The 6155-nt window shown below is 30.3% G+C and overlaps 1 long non-coding RNA gene across 1 annotated transcript in view; it reads right to left on the reverse strand.

Moving 5' to 3' along the window:
• LOC110265734 overlaps positions 1-5933 on the reverse strand; it is a 24957-nt gene extending 19024 nt beyond the window's left edge. Inside the window, exon 1 of the long non-coding RNA XR_002351987.1 lies at positions 5885-5933. This is a non-coding gene — a long non-coding RNA (uncharacterized LOC110265734). The remainder of the gene's footprint in view (positions 1-5884) is intronic.

Consider the following 6155-nt stretch of genomic DNA (forward strand, 5'->3'; position numbering starts at 1 on the left):
AATATTGTACTTTCTATTAGATAATAGTTTATCATATTTATCTTTTATCTTTTTTATTAAGGCCAATTTTACTATGTAGAGTATGATTTGTCTTTTATATGTATAGAATGATGCTGGCACTACTAAAAATTGATAAGTGTCTCTTTCACGAGACCATTTTTGTTGAAAATAGTAGAGATTGTGTTGTTGAATATTGTACTTTCTATTAGATAATAGTTTATCAAAACAAATATTTATCTTTTTTATTAAGGCCAATTTTACTATGTAGAGTATGATTTGTCTTTTATATGTATAGAATGATGCTGGCACTACTAAAAATTGATAAGTGTCTCTTTCACGAGACCATTTTTGTTGAAAATAGTAGAAAGAACAGATTGTGTTGGTCAGCTTTCATCACGCAAGTGAATTGAGATTAACAATGGATAATTATCATGATGACACTAAGTGAGATTAAAAATAATGATAAATTATTATTGGATGTTTGGCTTAGTCATGATGAATCTTTAAATGTTTTTTCAAGAAGGCTTTTGAAGACAAAAGAATGAGAATTTTTTGGAACTTTATTGTGTGGGCTTAGTAATCAATTTAAAAATGGTTGAAAGAAAGATTAAAGTTGCAATATATAACCCACTTGGGTTGGTCGAATGGTCAGCTTACTCGTCCACTTAAGCAACTATCGAGAGTTTGAATCCCGCCTTGTGCATGCAGCAACCCATTGGCCAGTAGAACTCAGATTCAGAACGAATTAGTCCTTGACCTATCAAGTTAGGAAATACCGTGGACAACAAAAAAAAAAAAAGTTGCCATATATAATTTAGATCATTTTATGACTACTATAAACTATTGTATATGACTTCACAAATTATGATATTCAATATAATAAAGAACACAAATCAATATCTTTTACAAAAATTACTCATGTAAATTCCACAAGTTCAATAAAATGCAAATAATTAAAAGGGCTAATTGCATAAATAAATAAACATTAAATCAATTATATTCGATTGCAACTTTTTCAAAATGGTTATATTTTGATCATGTACTTTCTTTATATAAATCGCCATAGGGTGTAAAGATTTAAAATATATACATGAATCATTATAAAATATAAATGTTCATGTGAAAAATGACTATCATCATAAATCGCTATAGAATGTGTAAATTTATATAAAAACTGACTATCATCGTAAACTCATACATGATGTTGAGATTTATATAAAAACTAATTATCATCATAAACTATTAAGGGAGGTGATATTTACATGTTTTCTTTTTGTTTTTTCTCCTTTCATTCACTTAGTCTATTCTAAAATAAAAAATATTTTGTGTGTATTTATATATTTTTTAGTTAAAAGAAAAAAATTACACTTGTCATATTGAAATTTTTAAAATGGTTTTAATTTTAAATTTCTTCAACAAAGAGTTCATAATAATAAAAATTATTAGTAGGCCAATTTTCCAGAAGAGTTCATGATAATAAATGAGGAAACATTCAATTTTTTTGGTGAACAGGAAACATTTATTTTATTGGTCAATTTCTTGAATCTCAAAATGCTTCTACGCAAGGCACCTCTTGGCAAAAAAATTTTATCCATAGTTGAAACTTCATTTCAAAATTTTTTGAATTGATTACTAAACCCACACAATAAAATTTTAAAAAATTATCATTCTATTGTCTTCAAAGTTTTCTTGCAAAACATCTAAGATTCATGAATGATTAAGCCCAATATCTAATAATAATCCATCATTAGCTTTAATTTCACTTAGTGTCATTATGATAATTATTCGGGCAAAAAACTAGAATAAGTCAAGAGAAGTTACAAATTATCTAAATAAGCCAAAGTGAAATTCGTTTCAGCAATGAGCCAAACCATATATTTATATAATTCGAACCAATGTGGTTCGAACTCGAATCATTAATAATTCGAACCAGCTTGGTTCGAATTACAAACAAACACACGCACACACATAATTCGACACAAACACACGCACACACATAATTCGAACCAGCTTGGTTCGAATTACACACAAATACACGCACACACTAATTCGAACCAGCTTGGTGCGAATTACACACACAATAATTTATGGTATAATTCGAATTATGCTGTTAAAAAATTAATAATTTATTAAAAAAAATTATTAAAAAAATTAATAATTTAAAAATTAAAAAATATATATTTTTATTTCATACGTTAAAAAAAACTAACACAATATTTAATTACGATACTTCTTTAAAATATTAATGAGCTATCAATTCGAATTCCATACAATACTTTTCTGTCCATTTTTAATAGTTCATGAATATTTTTTAATAAATTTTTTTAATAAATTTTTTTAAATTATACTACAAAAAATATTTTATCCTATGCAAAACAATTTTAAAAAAATGGCTTAAAAGATGTTATGAGTACTATAAAAGTTTGTAATATTCTAGTGATTTAGGTAAATACATGATAAAAATATTTTTTCTTTAATTTCTAAATTATTAGTGACTATGTGGAGTATTTCTTTAATGTCTTAAGTTTTTTGTTAACTTTTTTTTAACATATGAAATAAAAATATATATTTTTTAAAATTTAAATTATTACTTTTTTTATAAATTTTTTTAATAAATTATTAATTTTTTAACAGCATAATTCGAATTATACCATAAATTATTGTGTGTAATTCGAACCAAGCTGGTTCGAATTATGTGTGTGCGTGTGTTTGTATGTAATTCGAACCAAGCTGGTTCGAATTATTAATGATTCGAGTTCGAACTACATTGGTTCGAATTATATAAATATATAGTTTGGCTCATTGCTGAAACGAATTTCACTTTTGGCTTATTTAGGTAATTTACAACTTCTCTTGGCTTATTCTAGTTTTTTGCCCTAATTATTCAGTTGTTAATCTTAATTCATTCACGTGATGAAAGCTGAACAACACAAGCTATCCTTTCTACTGTTTTCAACAAAATGAATATCTTGAGAGAGACATTTATCAATTTTTAATAGTGTCAGCATCATTCTACTATTTTACACATGTAGAAGATAATCTATGCTCTATATGATATAATTGGCCTTTTATTAAATATAAGTGTGGAATTGAATTGACTTATTTGAGTGAAAAAGTATTTTTTTTATAAAAAAACAAAATATTTTTATTAAGTTTTAAATAAATTTAAATATATACTTTTAAAAAAGATAAAAACAAAAAATATTTAAATAACTGGTCCAAAAAAATTATGTGATAGACATTTTAACAATAGTCATGACCAATCCAATAAAAGAAGAAGAGGAAGAGGAAGAAATAATCTCTAAAAAAGATGAACCAACAACTTCAGTAAATTCTCTATAAACAGGATTTTCTGAAGTAAAAACTTCTAACAAATGGTTCACCTTTGATGATATTCCACCTTCAAAATACAGAGAAAGGCGGAATAAATTTGGTGCTTGGATTGAAACCAACATGACTAATCCAAATCTTTCAAGCAAACAGGTTCTTGCAGGCTTCATAAATCGAATGACTGGCAATCTTCGTAAATGGGTTAGCAACCTTTCTGAGTATGAAAGACTTCAACTCATCAATAGTACTTTTTCTCAGTTTTTAGGAGTACTACACCAAGAGTTTCTAGGAGATATCACAATCATCTAGAAAAGAAACTCCCAAGAGTATTTTGAAATGAAATGCTGCTCACTCAACAGGAAGGTCTTAGAAAAGCATTACAAGAGAATGGCTGTTAAATGTTATCCTCTTGGAAGAAATAGTAATCCACCCCTCAAATAAGTCTTCATGACATCCTTACCAGATGAACTCCAGCCAGAACTACAGCGGATGATGATGACTCTTTGAAAAGAAGTAGCTACCACCACCATCGGAAAAATATACCAACTAGCTCTAGCTGCCTTGGATAAGCTATGTGAACAACAACAAATGTTTAAAAGGCTCACTCAAAATTCAAGCAAACTCAAAAGAGCATGCAGTAAATTCTATCTAAAGATCAAATATAAAGAACATGACATTTGTGAGTGTAAGCCAAGAAAGAAAACACATTGGCAGCAGCAATCCAAGACGTTTCAACAGAAGACATTTAGAAAAGGCAGAAAAAAGCAAAGACCATTCCGCTATTTCGAAAGAAAAAACATTCATAGCAAGAAGTCAAACAAATGCTTCATTTGCGGAAAACAATGTCATTTTGCTAAATCATGCCCCAGCAAGACAAAGAAGGAAATCAAGACGCTTCAGTCTTTAATGGATGCAGTCTCCATAAAAGATAAAGAAGATCTTGAATCAGTACTTGAAGAGAAGGAGGACAAAGATAGTAATACCCAATATGTTTTTCAAGACTCTGATCCGGAAGAAAGCAGTTCAGAAGATGATTTTTCACCAGAAAGATCAGTCTTTACAATATCTTCCATTACTACAAGGATTCCTAAAGGACCAAAAATTCCGAAAGAAGAATTTGGATATCTTGGGTCCTTGAGAATGAAGCAGATTGATGGTACTGCTCGACTCCATTTCTATTTAAAGATCAAGACTTCTAAATATGACAAACCACTGAAAGCTTTTGCACTGATGGATACTGGATCATGTACCACCATTCTAAAATCACATGTCTTACCCGCAGAAATGTGGGCACCTTTCCATAAGAAGTTTTCAGCAGCTAATAAAAAAGTCTTCACCATTGATCTAATTTCCAGAAAACCCATTAGATTGGAAATATTTGCAGGCCAGACTACTTGACTCAGGGTATTGAAAAGTTATCTCCCAGAAAAGGATGTCCTGTTTGAATTTGATGTTTTTTTTTATCGAACCCATAGACTACAAATCAAGCCCACTAGGTTAAGTTACAAAAGACAGTTCTTACTCTAGACAAGGATACAAAGCATCCTTGAGATCCATGAAGCACCAGAAGAATATAAGGAGATCCAGCAACAACTCCTCAATGCTTGTTGCGACAGTCATGATCAATTATTCAACCACCCTGCACCTTTGTGGAAGAATCTAGATTTTTACGTTTATCTTCCTTTCAAAAGGAATGAGGGCATTAACCCAACTAAGGCTACCCACTCCGAGATGAATCCTGAAGATCTCAAATTAGCAAGAGCTGAATGTGCAGCTCTTCTAGTCCAAGGACTCATTGAGCCAACCAATTATAATTGGGCATGTCAAGCTTTTTATGTTGAGAAAAGAGCTGAGCAAAACAAAGGAAAAAAGAGGCTTGTAATTGATTACAAGCCGCTTAATCTCTTTTTGCAAGACGATAAATTCCTTTGACCGAGAATTCCAGTTATCACACAAAGGCTAAGTGAGGCAAAAATATTCAGCAAGTTTGATCTAAAAGATGGATTTCGGCAAATTGGACTCCATCCTGAAAATAGATACAAGACAGCCTTTTGTATTCCTGAAGTCCAATATCAGTGGACAGTAATGCTATTTAGACTCAAAGTGGTCCCATCTCTTTTCCAAAAAATAATGATCAAGATCTTTGAGCCCATTTTACATTTCACACTCATTTACATTGATGATATCCTATTGTTTTCAAAAAATAATGAGGCCCATAAGACACTCCTAACCAAATTCACTCAAATCATATAAGATCAAAGAATCATGCTATCATAAAAAAAGAGTTTTATTGTCCAAACAAAAATTGAATTCATAGGGATGGTTTTCGAAGACGGATTTTTCCAACCAGGGAATCATATTGCTAAAGAATTGATCCATTTTTCTGATGAAAACATGACCGTTAAACAGGTTCAACAATTCTTAGGAATTGTAAACTATATCAGAGACTTTATCCCAGATGTGACCAGACATAACAACCAACTGTCAAAACTCTTGAAAAATAAACTCTTCTTACTATAAAACGGTGTTCTGATCAATGATTTTTGTGCCAGACTTGTGATTTGGGGTTGTGGATTGATCTCTCTCTTTCTCTACTTAAGTCAAGTCCATTCTATCTTTACCTCTCTCTTTTCCTCTCTCTTTCTCTCTTCTAGTGATTGTTACTTAAGTGTCTGTCACTATCTCCTAGTCCATTTACTTGGTTTCAATTTGATTTGGTTCATGAATTTTTGATGTTTTCAACTAATTAATGTGTGTAAAGGCTCATAATAAGTGTTGATCATTTGGAAATTGGTTCAGGATTAGAACTTGAGAGATTTTGATAA

The sequence above is a fragment of the Arachis ipaensis genome, chromosome B08 (genome assembly GCF_000816755.2).
Source record: "Arachis ipaensis cultivar K30076 chromosome B08, Araip1.1, whole genome shotgun sequence".
Taxonomy (NCBI): Eukaryota; Viridiplantae; Streptophyta; class Magnoliopsida; order Fabales; family Fabaceae; genus Arachis; species Arachis ipaensis.